The sequence below is a fragment of the Heterocephalus glaber genome, unplaced genomic scaffold (assembly GCF_053883595.1).
Source record: "Heterocephalus glaber isolate CG9 unplaced genomic scaffold, H.glaber_assembly_v1.0 deba00001773, whole genome shotgun sequence".
Taxonomy (NCBI): Eukaryota; Metazoa; Chordata; class Mammalia; order Rodentia; family Bathyergidae; genus Heterocephalus; species Heterocephalus glaber.
In genome coordinates, this window is record NW_028258463.1 from 599,362 (window position 1) to 618,182 (window position 18,821).

The window sequence follows — 18,821 nt, forward strand, 5'->3', positions numbered from 1 at the left end:
AGTCATTTGACATTTACAGCAACTCACCTCATGGCATAAAAGACAAAGCAGCTTCTGAGGAAACCCAGACAGGGCTTTACCTCATTTTTCCCATTAAGGAAAGGGGCCCAGAGGCCCTGTGTCTTTGAAAGGGGCATCGGTAATGCGTGGACCTGTCAACGTTTTAGAGAACATTCGCTCAGAGTGAACGTGCCTTAATTTAGGTTTTCAGAATCTGTCACCTAATCAGGCTAAACAGAAATATGACAGTAATGAAAAGGATAATAATAATATCTCATGCTTGAAACTATTTTTGGCGGTTCCATCCAAAGAACATGTTTTATCTGTCTGTGGGATACATTCAGGTAGTCCAAGATGGCGGCATCTCCAAAAGTTGGTCTAAGATGGGAATACTCAGCAGGAAGCATGGAAGTCACACCAGGTAACAGGGAGGTCACAACATGATTTTTTTATACAGTATTTCATACCAGGTGGCCACGATACGGGCTCAATCATATCTGACAATGGAGACAGACCAATTGTTTTCTTCTCTGCCGTGCTGGGGATCCAATCTAAGGCCTCCTGCATGCCCCACCCCCAGCCTAAGAGGGTTTGCTTTCTACTCAGAACCAAGGATTTCCTGACAAGGTCCAGTGTCTTCCTGCCAAGCTGAAGCAGGAGGCCCTGTAGGCTGCCCACTGGACCAGTCTCAGGGCAAAGAGATAGGGGACAGGAACAGAGTGGCCTCCTGGGAACACCGAGGGACTCCAAAGGGGCACCAGCGGGGAAGAGTGGCCCACCTGGTCCAATTTCCTCCTCTTAGCTAGAGGCTGGCTCATGCTCAGTGACAATCAACTGTTCCTCTCCTTGCACCCTTCCTCAGAGAAGTGGATTTCACCTTGTTTCACCCCATCTGACCTGCTGCTTGACAACTGGCCAGTTCTGGAAATGTGACCCGTCCCTCTAGTCTGCCTCCACTTCCGTGACGACTCTGTTCTTCCTGCTCAGAGTCATTTTCTATCCTTCTTCACTCAATCCTTCCCTGTATCAACAAGGAAACAGAATCACTCTTGAGCCTAGCCATACTGGGAGGAGGGGACCAACACTACACAGTGCTTCCGGACCCCAGGGAAGACCAGGGAGCTGGGGCAGTGACGGTAGCACTGTGGAGCCAACAGAGATGAAGACAGAAAGTGGTGGGGAAGGACTGAACCGGGCAGGGGGAAATTCTGATCATGTGCGATAATGCTCATGGAGAAGCAGGCGAGGCGCCAGGGAGGAGACTGAGGCAGTCAGGGCAGTGAGGCCAGAGGGGGGATGGGTGACCAGGATGTGGACTAAAAGCAGACTCTGTGGGAACACAAAGGCCTGGGCTGAGGGGAGGGAAACCTTAGAGACAGGAACTGGCGACAGGTTTGACAGAGGGAGGCTTTTTCAAAAGCCCGAGAAGCATCTAGATTTCACTCATGCTGGAAATTCCCCAAGGGCAAACTTTTTCAAGTCATTTCAAAACTATTGATCCTAGTCAGGCTGAGGTCCTCCCCGCCCCACCTGCCACCCCCACTCCTACATCCACAGTGCGGAGGACCCAGCCTCACCCCCTCCAGATAGAAAACAAGCTGTCCCTGTCCCAGGCCAGGGTCCCAGCAGAAAGGACAGAATGGACGGATCCAGCTGGCTATTCGCACTGCTCTGGAGGTCAGGTCTGGGGTCCACCAAACTGCAAGGAGGGAACCCTGAGAACCAGCTACTTCCTCCTGAGACCTGTGGCCTCCACTGAGCTCCAAGGGACCTGCCTAGCCACCTTTCACTTTTGGCGTCACACAGGTGGCCGATAAACAGGCGACATGGGTAGAATGTGTGCTGTGGGCACGGCACCAAGTACAGCAGGAGAGGACTGCAGGATCCCAGCAATTAACAGGGAAGGCAGGAACTCCAGCTACCCAGAGGCCTCTGCTACATTACAAGCTTAATGGCCCATGAGGCTTTGGGGGCCAGCATGCCCCTCTTGTTGAATTTCAACTTGGCTAGCTCTGCACTTTGCCTAAATGGATTGCCTCTGAGGAGGAAATGTTTTAAATGATAAGATTTATTCCAGGGATGTCCCTGCCCAGGGATGGAATAGTTTTTGATCAATACAAGGAAATTCTCTCTCAAGCATGCAGACTCACACAGATACCTTTGTTCCTGGCCCCACCCACACAGCCCTGCTTGGAACTAAATTCCAGACAGGGGCCTTCTTTAAACTCTCAGAAGAGCAGTTTTGTGTAGGAATGGCAGGGAAATCTGGAGGTTGTGAGACAAGATGTTTTGGGCTTACATGGACACAATGGCCACCAGTGCAGAAGGGAGGAACAGGACTAGAACATGGGAAGCTGGTCAACCATTTCTAAGAGGTGGCTGTGACCTAAAGAGATGAGCCAAGAGCACAAGTACGGGGGCCTGGGGGGGGGGGGCGAGAGAAAGGATCTAAAGTGGGGAAGAACGGGACAGAGGGCAGAGGGAGTTGGGAGCAGAGGAGGATGAGAGAAGGGGAGGAACGTGGTACAAGTTGTCTTGTGTTCCCCAACACTGAGGTGTTGCTATCTTAATCCCAGAACCTCAGAATGGGGCCTTATTTGGAAATAGGATTTTTGTGGATGTAATCAGTTATGTGAAAATGAGGTCCTACTGGAGTAAGGAAAGACCTTGACCTAATCTGATCAGTGTCATACAAGGGGAGAATTTGCACACAGCATGTACCCGGGAACAAGGCCATACATCTCTGCAGTTGAGGCCACCCTCCGTGTCTTGGATACTTTGTCACAGTATCCCTAGCAAACTAATACAGCAGAGGGAGGGAAGAAAAGGAAGGCAAAGAGAGAGGGGGGAAATGGAAGACGAAGAGGAGGAAATCGTGCAGAGCTGTCATCTCCTTCCTAAAACCTGACCTTGCCAAAGCCAGGTGCAGGGTGACTCCACTGTCCCCAGCTGCAGGTGGCCCAGAAAGTGGCAGGTCCCCTTGCTCATTCCTTCTGCCTGTCTGCCTTCCAATCTCCTCTGCTGAAGCTATCTCTTAGGAAGATTAATTTTTAATAAATCAGCACTCTTGTTTTTCTGTACTTATTAAAATTTAAGACAATGAGTCATTGAACCTGTAATGTCTGGGCTGACTAATTACCCCGGCACAGCTGCCTGTGCGCAGAGTGGAGAGAAGACTAGGTGGTGATGCTGCGTCCCTGTGACCTGTGTGGTCACTCTGCGGCTGCCGGGTCAAAGGCAGGGAGCCTTCAGCCAGCCCAAGGGTCCACGCTCAAGTTTCACAGGAGTGTCACCAGAAGACGCAGGGCACTGAGAGTAGGGGAGACTTGGCCCCTGCCACAGGCCCACGGGACACTCCCATTTACTCTCCAATGAGGCGCCCAGCCTTGGCAGAGAGAGGGTCTCAGCATGGAGCGGGTGGGGAGCCTGGTCGGGAAGATGCAGTTTCTCATTTCCCCTCTCACCATCCAACCAAGCACGTCCCAACGCTGGCGGGGTACACCCTCCAGGATCTGCCCCCTCCTGAGAAGAGACTCTGCCCTCTCAGGTACAGACCACACCCTCTGCCTAGAAAGCCCTTCTCTCCTCCAGCTCAACAGAGATATCACACACACACACACATACACACACACACACACACACACACACACACAGACTTCCCAGAAGTGCTAAGACCTGCCCCCATCCACCTCCACCCCAGGCCCATCACCCCCTGCCCCTGGGTGCCCTTGGCCTGGCACTCAGGCTGCAGCCCTCCAAATTCCCACTCGGGGTGGCCTCTTCATGTGCTGCTCCTTCCCTCTAGAACCCTGACCACACTACCTTCAAGGGATCTGCGAGTCCCTCCAGCTCCTGATCAGGCCTGTCATGCTCCTAGAGGAGTCCTCCATTTTTCTACCCCGTCCACGCTTTCCCTCAGCACACCTCATGCTGTGCTGTCATTACTAATTGTGCGTGGCTCTATCTCACCATGAGGGCCCAAGGGTAAGGGCTCAGCGTCCTACCTCCAGGACCCAGCACAGTGTTTGGCTCATTGTACATGCATAAACAAAAACACAGGGTGGTATTTACTGAAAACACTCTAATCAAGCACTGGAGCTCCGGTCTAACCCTAATAGCTCCCTGGGAACTACAGGAGATTTATGGACCTGAAGCCAGGGGTCAAAGGTTCAGGACCTCATGTCATTCTGACGTCAGAGGAGCAAAAGCAACAGCAGATGATTCACATCTCCAGGTCACTCGATGCCTTTTTCTAGACCATCTGACCGCAGGCAAAGCCCCACACTGCATCTCCACTTTCTGCTTTGCCTGCCCTCACCTCACTCCTTTCCCTTCCCACTCCCAAAATAAAGCAGAGAGCACTTCAAACATGGACAAGGACCCAAGTTTAACCCAAAGGCAATCTGAAAACTGCCACAAGGATGTTTATGAGAAACACTTCACCCCAGTCCCCAAACACCAAAAACAGTTTAATTTCTGTGCCACATAAATTACCCTAAACTCAAGTTCTACTCAACATTCATTAGATGGGAAGGAAAACATTAAATAGCACAGGCCTGCTCTGCAAAAGCTTCTATCCAGCTCTTACAAAGAGGCAGGCATTCCTCTGAGCCAGGCAGCAAAACAACCAGTGCCCAGCCTGGGCTGAAAGGATCTGGTGGCAATTAAAAAGAGCTGCCATAGTTACCCAAAGCAAACAGCCCAACACACTCACCAGGTACCCGGCAACCATGAAGCAGGAACAGGCAAGGGAATTCTCAAATTATCCTCCCGTGGCCTCCCCACACACCAAATCAGGTTCAAGACACGGTATTAGCAGCAATTAAGAGCCCAATTATGTTCTGGGCTTACAGGATGGCTAACCTGAGTTGAGCTGAGCCACTGGGCTTCTGGCTGATCACTCAGAGGCAGGAACACAGAAAGCTGGAGCTGGGGAGGGGATCCCAGTCCCCGTATCCAGTGGTTTTTAGCCAGAGAACTTGTATTCTGAGAGAAGATACCAATCTGCTTTTTGGCAGTCTCCAAAATCTAACTGGAAATTGCACACTGGCCCCATGTTCTCTGCTCTTTTTTTTTGGTACCGGGGATCGAACTTGGGTCCTTGCGCAGCAGGTGGCGAAACCACTGAGCTAAATCCCCGGCCCTGTTCTCTGCTTTTGATGTAAACCTTAGTAACATGGGTTGACTCGAAGCTCTGGGGGTCATGGAGAGGTTTCATATATTATACAGTATATATTCTCTGTACATGTACATGTGTGTGTGTGGACACAAACATAAATATGTACATATCTAATATATCTACCCTATTTCATTTACATATACTCCATATCATGTCAAATATATATTTTTATGAGTTGACACAGATATATCTGACTTTGATCTATCAAGTCAAATTTGTCTGACTTTTCAATATTTATTAATTGATTTTCAAAAGAGAAATATATTATTTCAGGACTTATAGTCCTGGTCGTGTGGGATTCTCCTAATACAAGTTTAGTGGCCAAGTAAGTTCAAGAATCATTATTGACTTTATCCTGCGTGTAGAAAATCAGAATACTTATCAGTAGACGAAAAGCTCTCAAAAGTCTTGCACTTAGGCAATGTCTAATTCATTTGAACCTTGTGTGTCTTCTAACACCTCTCAATGCCTTGAGGAAATGTGGCCCTAGGAGAAAATGTCCAGTCTTCCATCTAGAATTCAATTCTGTGCAGGGAAGCAGTGAGCTTGGCAGGAGTGGTCAGTCTGACCACACATTACACCTCTAGGCCTTGGAACAGGATGCTACCAATTTTTTTCTCCTCATTCTAATAGCCAGGAACTTTCCGATGGGATGCCAGTAAATCCACAGGCCCAGGAGTGCATGGAGATTGGGTGGGAAAATAGGATGCCTTGTTCCCAACTCAAGAGAGCCTTGGCTGATTCAGATAAGTTCCTCTGCCAAGGATACTTAAATGGTTGAGAATGACCTAGAAGGCAATCGTCTGCTAAAATAAACTCTAAGATGATGCAGCTCTGGGAACCATATCAACATTTTGCAGTGAAGATTTGCTGACCCAAAAGCAGCAGGCCTGGGATTTAGCCTGATTCTGCTCCTGAGTGCAGCCTTTGGCAGAGCCCTTGACCAAGACTAAATCGCCAAAGCAGGGGAAGTCGGCGGCACTCTTCATTCCCCCTCAGCGGCTAAGTGCAGGCATGGACCTAAAAATGCTCTGACTCATCCCTTTTTGCCTCTCTTCATCTATACACCACCAGCTCCCTGCCAAGGACAGGAGCTGCTCTTCAGAGTCTTTGTATCCTCAGGTTTGGCTTAGTCATGTTGATTATTGTTACCATTAAACAGTGGTGATTGTTTTTCATGGTTTATTTGCTGCTCAGAACCCCCTTACCTTTGTAGTGTCTGCTTTAGGTAAAGGTTCCAGAGGGTCATGTCTGGGGCATCTGGTCCATCTTTACTCGAAGTGAGAAGGCACATAATAAATGGGGAATGCATCTACAACACCTTTTCCCCAATTCATCCTTAAGCTTGGTCCACAGAGTCTGTGCTTGACATCCATGCAGGGACATCAGCATGGATGGGCGTGTATGTGTGCTTGTGTGTATGTGCGCTTGCGTGTATGCGTGCGCTTGCATCTGTGTGCGTGCACACTGGAGAGGGGCAGGTCGCAAGTTGCCTCAAGGTTACACAGATCAGCACATGGCCTGCTCTGCTGGGCGCATCATGCTGTCTACTTCTCCAAGCACAAACAGGAGGCCAACATTTCAAAACTGAGCTCCCAGCCTCTCCCCCATGGCTGCCTCTGCTGTCTCAGGTCCCAGCTCACCAGGACCCTCAATAACATCTCTGTTTGTCTTGGACTCACTACACACAAAAACCTAAACACTCCAGGGGCACAGGGAGAGGGAGCTGGCCTTGTTTACAGATGATCTCTGTAACGGCTGTAATCTTTAATTCATAACGGTCCCGTGAACCAGGCGAGCAGTGGACAAGGGCAGAGAGCTGCCCCCCTTTGCTAGGGTTTTAAAATACAAGCGGCTGTGCAGGAAGTTGGTTTTCACAAAGGAAAACATGCTAATTCATAAGCAATGGCTTCAAGTCCCCTGTTTCAAGTCTTAGGATGGTTGCCAAGGGGTCCAACTGTGACCTTGGCTCCCTGTGTGAGAGCTGGGGGGGCAGGGGTTTCTCTGCATCATTCAGGGGTGACCACAAAACCATCTTCTGTGCACAGTTACCATAGAGAGCGACCGTTTGATACCTGAGCTGCAACTGACAGCTGGCTGTACTCTAGAAGGAAAGGAAGTCCCAGCACCAGCAAAGGGCCACATGGGGATCATGGGGTGCATGAAGAGGGGACTCGGAGTCACTGAACATCTCCTGAAGGGTTGAAAGAATTTCCAAGATAAATGTGGAGACCTGGCTGCTCAGAGGACACTTAGGAGTTTCAAGGTCATGGCAGGAGTGAGGTTCCAGCCAGACCTTCTAATCCCCCCATAGGAGCAGCAGCAGCCATGGCCAAGATGGAGAGTAGAGTGTGACTCCAGATGGAGCCGTGCCAGTGCCCTGCTTCCCAGACCAGAGGGCTAGACCAGTATCTGCACTGGGTTCATCCTGGTGAAGAGTTCAAGGACTTCCTGTACTACCTGGCTATGAAGAACTACTCCATTTCATGGCCAAGGTCCGAAGCCACTGACCCAGGTCCAAGGAGATCTAAAATAATATGCCCCTGGCAGCAGTGAGGAGGGCAGGGTGGAACCACTCACGATCGCCCTTAGGCCTGGTAAATGGAAGCATATGGCAACCGAATACCAGCACATCATCAAAACTCAGGAAGAGGACATCTGATGACCCAGAGTTCCTGGCTGTCGCTGGGACCACCGGGTGTCATCGTCACCTGGCTCTTTCAGTTCATTAAGGCACAAGCATAAGGAATGTGCTCAAGATCCACACAGGTCTCAGGGGCAGAGTCCTCTCCTCTCAGCCCCCAGGGGCTGTTATGTCACTGAGGTTCCACCCCGCAGATGGAACTCCCTCTGGATGTCAGCCCAGGCAGCCAACAGCTGGATAGCAGAACCCAGGGCCCTAACTGCAGTACCTACCCAAGGACTGGGGGTGAGAATTAAATGAGCTAGTACAGAAGCATGCCTGTATAAAGCATATGCTGGGGGGCTGGAGATTTAGCTCAGCGGTTCCGCCGCCTGCCTCGAAAGTACAAGGTCCCAAGTTGGATCCCCGATACCAAAAACAAAACAAAATAAAGCATATGCTAGGTTTTTGTTTTTATTTGTTTGGTTTTTGGTACCAGGGATTGAACTCAGGACCTTTCGCTTGCCAGGCAAGCGAGGCACCACTGAGCCACATCCTCGGCCCTGTTTTTTTCAGACAGAGTCTTGCTATGTAGCTCAGGCTGGCCTGGAACTCACGGTGATCCTCTTGCCTCAGCCTCCAAGTGCTGAGATTACAGACGAGCACCACCACGCCTGGCCCAAAGGTACATGCTCTTCAAAGGCAAATGTGTATTTGCACTTAATGCTTATGTCTCTACCCCACACTGTCACGTTACAAATACAGCATGTGGGACTCATCACCCAGGCCGCAAGAGGAGAGCCAGCAGGCCTCATGACTGCCATGAGATGCCCTGAAAATCTAGAAGGCTCCATTGCAGGACAGTGCCCCAAGTCCCTCCACCAGAAACAGATCCTCGGCCAGGCCCTTGGCCTTGGCCTGATTCTGCTCCTTTGAACTGGACCTCCCCAGTCCAAGGTTAGACTCTGCACGCCTGAGTCTCCAAGGGCAGGTCCTGAACCTCTTCTGGCCTCACCTGTAAAATAGGTGGTTATGCAAAGCAGGCAGGATAAAGCAGGAAAGCACTGTGCCAGCACCCGACGCATTTTAGGCACTAAGTGGTGGCTATTATTGTAAGTGTAAAAATGAAGGAGCAAATCCAGCCCTTTCTCTTCAGATTAGAGCCATGCTGGATACCAGCCTTTTTAAGTCCAAGGTCCTCCCTTTCTCTTTTTCCTAAGTCCAGAAAAGATAGTTCTGTGTTCAGTGATCCTAATCGGCAAAGACAGAAAGTAAGCAGATGGACTGGAAAGACCACTACTGTAAGTCCAGGATCCTCAGCTCAGGGGGGGTCTGTAGTCTGCCATGGAGACAGATCACTAGGAAGCAGAAAGCCTAGCTTCTAGTCCTGGGCAAGTTGCTCCACTCTGTGAGGATGGACAGGGTCCCTGTTATTCCTGTCCTGGGAAACACAGGTGCAGGTCCATGGCCCACAAAGCCACAGTGAAGATAGCCTGGATCCCCCGTCCTCTGTCTCAGACACTAGCTGGGTATACCACCTACTGGGTGCCTAGGGGAGCTGGTTGAACTGTGAACAAGGTCCTGGGGGGTGAAAGTGCTTCCTGTGCTTTTAACTGGAGCCTGATGAACAAGGGTGTGGTCGGCAGTGCCCATTCTTGGGACAGAGGGACTCAGGGACACCGCTCATGGGAGCAGCCAGCAGCACTCACAGGGGTCATGGCTTCCCTTTGTATAACCATCGTGTCAGATGCTTTTCATCATGATTTAGATCTAAATGCTCCCCCAAAAGTTTCATGTTCAGAAGTGGGACTTTTGGAAGGTGACTGGATCATGGGGCCACAATGCTCATCAGTGGATTAGTCCATTGATGAGTTCATAGCTGGCTGTGTTACTGAGAGCTGGGGCCTGGTCGGAAGAGGCAGGTCACCAGGAGTGTCATCTGGAGGGGAGCATTCTTGTTCCTGGCTCCTCCCTTCCTTCTCTGCTTCCTGGCTTCCACGATATATGCACCTTTTCACCACCATGCCTGTCCATCACCCTGTTTCCGCCTTGCAGCCAGCTGACCAGGTCCTGAACCCAACAAAACCGTGAGCCAAAATAAATCTCTTCTCCTTTAAGTTGTGGTGTCAGGTATTTTGGCCCAGCAACAGGAAAGCCAGTACACTCTTCTCGCTCACAGCTTCATTTTTAGGACCAGACAGCAGCTGACAGAGGTGTCAAGACTGTGCCCTGTCCCTTCTCTCTTTCCAAAGGCTCTAACTGCCCTTGCTGGATGGCTGTTGTGCAGAGTTTTAAAGATTTCTCACTGAACATGGCTGCAAGGAAGAAGTCAGGCCAGATCAATTGCTGAGCCTGTCTCCTGCGATTCCTCAACCACCATGTGTTGTCCCAGTGAGCCACAGTTTCTCCTTCCCACTTTCAACCTCAGAGCAGCTAAGCCCCAAGCCACTGTCTCTATTGGTCTCCCAGCAGAGGCAGCAGCAGGCAGGAATGAGACTGGGGACTGGTTCTCTGTGGAGATCCAGCAACAGCTAGCAAAAATCTCTGCTCTTGGAAAAAGAATGGAGAAGGTCCCTGACCAGAGATGCCAGGCCCCAGGCTGGCACCTGATGCTACAGAAATGTCACAGGACAGATGGGACGTAAGGACATTACTTTCAGAGGACCCCAGGAGCCCACTAGGGCAGACCAGCCTGCTGTTTTCAGAAATAACAACTGGTTCTTTGAAGGTGCCTTCCTCAAACGCCACAGCTCACACCTGCTGACTTATTTTGGCTAAAGATCTTATTTGTGCATTTCAAGACTAAACTATCTGCCAGGGTCAGTCAGCAGCTTCCCTGTGGAATTTCTACCTTAAATGGGCAGCCACATACATGCCCACAAACTCACACACTCACACACTCAACATCACACTATGGACAAGTCTGTCTTACAGACAGCTCCAAACAATCTTCACTGGGACAGCTTTGGGACCTAGCTAAAGCCAAAAGGAGCAGGAGTTTACGTTCCTGGCACTCCATCAATCCCCATCACGTCCCTCTTTCTGGACACTGACCAGCATCCTCCCACCTCCTCAGGCTGTACCTGCATCATTAACAAGGGAGGAAGCTTCGAAGAGCCCAAGGGGAACTAAGAGAATCGTGTAGAGACACCACAACACCCACCACACCACCCAAGCCTGAGTTAAAGAAAACTGCGCTGCTCGATCAAATCCACCCCTCTTCTTCTAGCTATGTGTTGGGAAAGGATAGAAGAAAAGGGGGGACAGTTTTGGAAAAGCCTAAAAAGCAAAAATGATTCCACATAATATTTTCTGAGTCTACAGAAGAGAGCTAACGGCACCGAAAAATCTCCGTTATAAATAATCACCAACCTGTGCAAAGCGACCTTCACCTTTTCTAGAAGGTTTTAATTTTTCCAAGGGAGACTGACTTCCTGCGCTACTTTCTGCAACTTAATGCATTTTCTCTTTTTCTAAGCTAGGGAATACCATTTCCAGTTGCTGCTTAGCTACAGAAGGAAATCAATCTTTTCTCTCCCTCTCTTTTTTCATTTTGAAGAATGAAAAGAAAACCCTGTTCCTCTCCAATGTTGAATATGCTGAAGGTCAAATTCGAGTGCCTATAAACTTTGATAATGTCTCTATAATTTACTATTTTTTACAGGATCTACAGCTTTTAATAGCAAAAGTGAGTAATTTTTCACTGCTCATTTGGAGCATGCGAAGGCTATATATATATTATATATATAATATATATATTATAAATATATATATCTGTCCTGTCTGACGTGCCTGTGCTAAAACACTTCATTTTCCTTTCTAGTCAGTAAGTGAACTAAAAATTACTTCCTGCAAATAGATGCCTATGTCTATAATGGGCACATAACGTATGTGCCTATGATTGAGTCTGGAGAAAAACAGCATGAAAGCAAGACAGCTATCCAAACAAAACATGATCAACACTGCCCACTAACACAGCTTCGCTTTAGTAAATGTGTCTGTGTTTGAGAAACTCCTGGTCTACAAGATCAAAGGTTGCTTGCATGACCAACCAATAAAAAGAAGTAAATCCTAGCAATCCCGGGCCCCCAGAGATGGGAAGAAAATCCCAAGGTAAGGAAGACTTGGCACTCAAGCTCTGGACAGAGCTGCAAGGGGCTGGGGCTGGATGAAGTCAGAAGGGGGAATAGCAGCTCCAGCTCTCTGAAAAGAGCCTTCTACATCCATGACAGTCCGGAGTGTGCTGCTTCACATTCACACAGGGCATCACGTTGGCATCCCTGCCAAACAAGGCCTGGGTAGGGAAGGAAGGTGTGCACGGAGCAGGCGGGATCCAGCACATCATCAAGAGGACGCCTTCCTGCATTCAGATATCTGGGTTTCAATCCTAGTTCAAAGGCAATACTGATGCTCTATAAAATGGTAACAAATATTAAACATTTACTGAGCACTAACAGCACACACACCAGACATCTAGCTAAGCAATTTGCATGCACGATCTTGTGTGATCCTCCCTCCACCCCCGCCTCAAAAATTTAACTTTTATCCTCATTTTGAAGATGAGGAAATTGAGGCTCAGGGTTACAGACACAGAGGCCAGCCCAAGGCCCAAGCTAGGACATGGCAAATGACACCATGGCAGTGCTTCCTTAACCCCTCTAGGTTCCTCCTCTGCTTCTCTGGTTTTAAGGTTCCCAGAGGCAATGCAATGAAAGTCCAAACTCCAGATGTTACCCTACAAGTCCCGAGAGGTGAGGCCTGGGGACAAGCACACATGTGTCCCTTGGAAGAGCAAACAGAGCCACCTTCCAATGGGGTCCTGGACTACAGACTTGCACATGTCCCATCTCTCTGGCTTCAGGGAATAAGGAGCAAGCACGAAGTGCTTGTTATTCACAGCTCTGGCAGCAGGAATCCACGGTTCCCGGCATCCTTTGGTTCTAATGGGAGCAATGGAAAGAGAAGCCCGATCCACACACCTACAGGCAGGCTCCCTGCCAAAGCCCGCCACACTCCAGCTTCCTGTTCATTTTGCCTCATGGATGGTTTTTAAAGCTTTTTAATTGTCCTTAATAAATTACCTACATGTGCATGATTGTTACAATAGTTTCATTAATTTTTTCTCCATGCATCTAAGCTGTTTATCACAGAAGTGTTAATGGAAAAGAAAAACATGTCAGGCAGGCTCTTTCTTACATACCCCGGGCTGGGGGAAATTAATGCGTATGGGATTCCTTTCCTACACCACAAACAATTAGGGACATCTTTATTTCATCCCAGCAAATCGCCTTTCAGCAAGGCCACAGGAGTGGGCCAGCCCCAGGGCCCCGGAACTGCCGGTAGAGGAAGCGGCCCACACATGCTCACTGCCTGGTATTCAGTAACTTTATCTCCACTCCTCTTCGGCTGAAATCTAAACTGAAAGTCCTCAGCACTCACTGAGAGCTCCGACCCAACCCAGAGGGACAAATCGATGATATTTCAGATGACAGCTTCTTGATACTTGAGGTTTTCAAGCAGAAGCAAACTGCAGGGGGTGAAGAGCAGGACAAGGCAGGAGGCTCAGCGTGGGTTTACGGAGCCTGGGGATTGGAAACACAGACACTTAGTTGTGCAATTGAGGTGCAACCTGGGGGTCCCAACACTGTTTCACATACTTATCTGACCAGGAGCTAGACCTCGATCAGCTAGGCCTTCCTCGTATGACAGCAGGAGCCAGGATTGAGATCCACAGGGATCCAGCCCTCTGCAACTGGTGCACACTCAACCCGGGGATTACAATTCCAGGGCAGGGCGATTTAAAATTCAAAACTTAGATGAGCATCAGAAACCAGCTTCAGAGTCTCTGGTGTGGATGAAGCACATGGATGTTTTGGGTACAATTTCTACGAAGCAAGCTAACAGCAAAGCTATGCATGTGTAGCTACATAATAAAGTTCAAGCCTTCAAGGAGACCCCAACCTGATCCTGGCCCTTCTGCCCAAGTGTTCACTCCTTGCCGTAGCAGATTATGCGCTGCTGCCTCTGCAAACTGAGCCTCTGGTCCATACGGTTCCTTCTGCCAGAAAGTTCCTGCCATTCCCATCTGCTCCTTCAGACACCCACGCCTCCTTCAGGGCCATGCTTTCTGCACCCAATGGAGCCAGAGCCATCAATGTCCCTACAGCACATGGGTTCAAGTCCTTTACAGCCTTTTTTCTCCAACTGGTGTCCTGAGGGCCGTCAATAGTCCAGGGCCACTGCTGGGCCTAAAAGCTCACCTCCAGGGAAAAGCCCCATGCTCTGCTCTTGGCACCTCTGACATTGAGACCATCTGGCAGAGTCCCCCAGGGGATCACTGGAGCAGTGACAGAATATCCTCTCATCCCCTAGAAGAGCCTGCATGACCTGGCCCCGCCACCTCTCCAACTGTGCCTCTGGGACCCACTCCCTGCTGTCCTCTGGTTCCACCTTCTTTCCTTCTGTTCCCTGAACTCACAAAGCTTGTTTGTGCCTTGGGGCCCACAGGGGCCATGTCATCAGCCTAGAAATCCCTGTCCTTGAGTGGTCACATGTCCACTCTGCCTAACCGAACACCTTCACACCCTTACCCCACTCCCCCATCCCTTTCTCCAAGCTACCACCCGGTTCCATTTTCTCTTTGCCTTCCCTGATCAGTGTGTAAACAGCGTACTCGCTCCCCAGGTTTCTCACTTACATTACATTTAATAGTAATTCCATTTGCTCACAGTACTTACCGTCTCGCCCCCAGTCCCAGAGTAATAGTCGGGACTTCTATGGGTCTCATAAATGAATGGAAACTCATTTTGTTGTAGAACAAAGTATGGTGTCCTAAGCTGCTGGAGAAAAGCTCCACTTCCTGCTAAGGGGCCTGCTTCTGCTGCTGGAAGCTGAGAAGCACTTTGGGACAAGGATTATTTTGGAATTAGGGGATATACCTCCAGGGAGCACTGGTAAATGCACAGTGTGAAATAGCAAAAACTAGTTGCATGTTAATATATCCTGCCTCCTCCTTAAACAGCTTATGAACACTATAATTTTCTTCACTAAAACACTGTCTTACAGAACCAACTCCTCTAATTACAGCCGTTTGTATGCATTATAATCTTTACACAATTAAAGCTACTAAAAAGAATAAATGGTTAAATGCCCCCTTGCCCTGTCACTAACCACCCCTCCTCTAACCACTGAAGCACAAACAAAAAAACAATAAACACAACAACATCAACAAAAAGCACACCCAAAGGTGCTGAGAACACCAGGTTGGGCTGTAAACAGATGGAAATCCTAGGAAATTGAAATTCGAGCTGACACAGAACTTTGTCACTACAGGGGGCAAAGTCAACTTTCAACTTCAAACCCTGGCATCTGACAGCTCAGCTTCTCCCTTCCCTGTCACATAAAAGGCCCGCATGCACTGTACAAAATGTCTCATTTCAGGAGCAAACATCTTCCTCATACGATTCATCCCTAGACACAAACACATAGTTTGGTGGCCTGAAGGAGGCTTTTCTAGGATCAGCTCTGAAAATTTTCACAAAGGCATTCCTGGCCCTCGGGTGTTTAGCAGGATGTCTGCGGTGACTCCTCTGGAGCCAGGCAGGTTTAGCTGGTAAATCTCTTTTTGGGACTCAGGGCATTCTGGGGAAAACACTCATCATGGAATCAAGATGAAAAGTCCCAGGCATCGGCTACTGAACTGAGCTAATTCCTCCACTTATTTGTAGGCTGTTACCCTATGGACAGGAAAAGGGATGCCACACCCTGTGAGGGGCAAGAGCTGAGATGGGCCCTTCTGATTAAGTCCTGGCACAAACCCCTATGACCTGAACCCTGCTGGTGCTTGGAAAGGACAGCAGCAGAGGCTTTATTGCTGCCACTGAGGGGACTGGCCTCTGCTGGGCTTCCTACCACTCTAGGAGCCTTGAAAGACCCTCGTTCCTGCCTGGGCCACACTCAATACCTGGCTACCCAGATGTGGCATGCGGAGGCAAGCCAGGCCACAAGGCCTCCTGGAAATCAGAATCACGATTCCTGCTCTTCCAGGACAAAGTTCCCAGGTGTAGTAGCAGGGGGCCTAGCAGCAAGATCTAGGCCATCTCATGGGTTCATAGCAAATGTTGCTTGGCAAGGTGCACTCCTCCAGGTAAGTCCCTGGGTTCTTGTCTGTCACAAGGGGATAAAGGATCTGCCTCCCAAGGCTGCCGATGGGCTTTGTGGACATCTTGTGAATAAGAACTGTGGCTATTAGGCAAAGGAGGCTTGGCTACTTGTCTCTGTAGGGTCACCTGGGCTGTCGGAAATGCCTCACCCTAAAAGGCTCCTGGGTTTCTTCTCAGACTTGAAAGCAGAGGCCTTGGGAAAGGGGGAAGAGGCAGGGATCAGGAAGCACTGAGGCCCTCCCACTTCTCTACTGGCTCTGCCCTCTGCCCATCCCGCCCAGGGCGGCTAAGTGCACGTCATCGGGGAATCCAGATACAAACACCACTAGATTTATGGGCATTCACCCAATTTTTCAAGAGGAAGGAACCAAAGTGGCTCTGGCTAGATTCACTGCCCTCCGGACGAGGCACATCACCTGGGCTCTCACCCTGTCCTCAGAGCAAGCCACAGAGTAGGGACAACACTTCTGCCATTTGTTTCTGAAGGACGTGGAGCTCACACAGGCCACATGGTTTGCCCAAGGACACATAACCAGGGAGTGACATCATCCAGCCTGGGGCGCAGCAAGACTGGCCCTGTAGCAAGCCTGCCTCACCAGGCAGAGCAGTCTGGTCCAGGGGTCCCTAACTTGCTGTTTGACCTCAAGTGCCCATGCTGGGCACCAAGTTCCTAGGCAGAATGGAGGCTGGCTCTTCCAAATGTCCTGTGGCTGCAGAGTCACCAAAAGCTAGGGATTTCTGCACAGTAGCTTCCCACTGTGGCTTGGCTTGCTCACCTGCCCCAGGCCCTCCTTGGGCGCCTGGGGTAGGGGTGGCGGCTGAGAGGCAGTTTCTGCTGGAGCCATGTGTGCACTGCAGCTGCCAGGAAGCCTCATTAGTCAGCACCAACAGCTGCTGCCATAGGACACAACACGTGGCAGCAGCTGAGATGGAGACGCACCCAGACCCTGTGGAAGCCCCAGGTGGTACTCGGTTGAGAGGAGCCAGGAAGAACAGGAGAAGGCAGGAAGAAGGGGCTCAGTGTGTGCCCACCTCACCCTGGCCAAAGCCACTGGCCCTTCACAGCCCGGCCTATGCCCCAGCCACAAGTCTGGGTGGGTTTTCCCATCAAGCGAGGGCACTCGGCTGCAGACAGGCTCAAGGCTTCCTCGGCCAGGTCCATGAGAGGCCACAGGAGTACCAAGCTGTCCCGAGGGCCCCAAGGCCTGGAACCCTAGGTACCCTGTTTTCCAAGGGCCAGGGACACCTCTTCGTGGATGGTTTGAAAGAGTATGAGTCTCCCCCATTACCATCTTTCCCCACCCCTTAAGTTTCGGTAAGGGTGATTTCTAAAAGCATCCCCTCTCCTATCCTCAGAGCATCAACTGTCCAGTACTGTCTGCCAGAGCTATCCCAGGCCCGCAAGAATGCCAGCAGGAGATGCCTCTCTAGACACATGTCAGGAAGGAGAAGGAAAATATGGCCCGGGCCAGCACCTTCCTTCTCCCCACTCAGGGCCTTTCCAGGGTCTTTTCAACATCCTGTGTCCTTTGGGGCAACAGAACCTAGGATTGTGGGCTGTTTCCCGCCAAGAAACTCACTGGAAAGCCACTGAACAAAACATTTCTTCTAGGGGAAAGGGGAGGGGACATGGTTGACTCATCAGGCTGCCGAAAATTCTGGAAGCCAACAAATGAATCCCATGCTGTTTAAGGAAAATAACACCTGAACAAAACCCTTTCTAAGTTACAGCAACTCTCCATTGGTGGATGGAGTTATTCATGCTTGAAAACCATGATGGGAAATGTCCCTAGAAGGTTTATCAAAGTTTCTTATGCTGATACACAAGGCCACCAGTCAACATGGTACCCAGTTTAAATGTCTGAGGACTTCAAGGGAGGGCACTGGGGGAGGGAAGGGATGTCTCACCCAGATCCTGCCACCTCAGCATCCTTCCCTGAAGCTACCACAGTGAAATAATAACAAAAGAAGCCCCTGTGGGGGCCACTTTTACCTAAAACAGTAACTGCTGCAGCTGTGTGTACACCCACTATGTGGAGTCAACAGGCTAAGTAAGTCTGACATCTGATGAGCCAACACAATGCCCCCTTAGGAGAGGAGAAAGAAAGAGAGAATAGAATAAGGCCAAGAGAAAAGGGAAAAGAAAGCAACCTCAAATGGATGCACCTTCCATACTGGCTTCAAGGAGGGCCTTAGTCTCCCAGGGTTCCCTCTCCTGAAGCAGCTCCCAGGAGTTCATAGATTTACAGAACCGAGGAGTCCCGGAGTTGAGATTCACTCCCAGTCCTGTGTGGCTGCAGGTCTGTCTGTACCAACGATACCTGTAGACTTCTCTAAAAGGCCAACAGCCCACCCGTTAAACCAAGCCATCCTAGCTCCAGCTGTGGGGCAGGGAGTTCGAGAGTGGCAGTGTGTGGCATAGAAACCTTCCCAAGGAGGCTGTTGGACCCCAGGACAGCCAAGGAGAGGGTGGTCAGTCATCACCCTACTTTCTAGTTGGGAACCTCAGGGCTGAAGATCAGCACCAAATGGATTAGGCCTTGGAGAGTGTGCAGCCCCCGCCTCAGGCCTGCTTGGCCATCTGGTCCCCATGAGTCACCAGCCCAGGCAAAGGTGTGGGTGTTTCTGCAAAACTATCCTTGTCAGTGGGAATGAAGAATAAAGGGTCAACCTCACATCCGAGGCAGCATCACTGCCTCCTACAAAGGGCTCTGCTGCTAAAAACACAGGTCTCCAGGGCAGACAGGTATCTGCAGCCCCAGGGGACAGCAGGGGGCAGTGTTGACAGGAACAAACCAGCCAGAGCTGCAGTCCCTGCCCACCAGGAGTGGTCCCAGAGCCAAGGCCGGCTCCACGG

The 18,821-nt window shown here is 50.1% G+C and overlaps 1 protein-coding gene and 1 long non-coding RNA gene across 23 annotated transcripts in view; both read right to left on the reverse strand.

The window, feature by feature from the left end:
- Msi2 (musashi RNA binding protein 2) overlaps window positions 1-18,821 on the reverse strand; it is a 373,908-nt gene that overhangs the window by 187,627 nt on the left and 167,460 nt on the right. The window lies entirely within an intron of this gene.
- LOC110344772 (uncharacterized) overlaps window positions 1-18,821 on the reverse strand; it is a 68,098-nt gene that overhangs the window by 23,885 nt on the left and 25,392 nt on the right. Inside the window, exon 1 of the long non-coding RNA XR_002387559.2 lies at window positions 1-18,821. This exon is cut by the window's left edge and continues 21,740 nt beyond it; it is cut by the window's right edge and continues 25,392 nt beyond it. This is a non-coding gene — a long non-coding RNA (uncharacterized LOC110344772).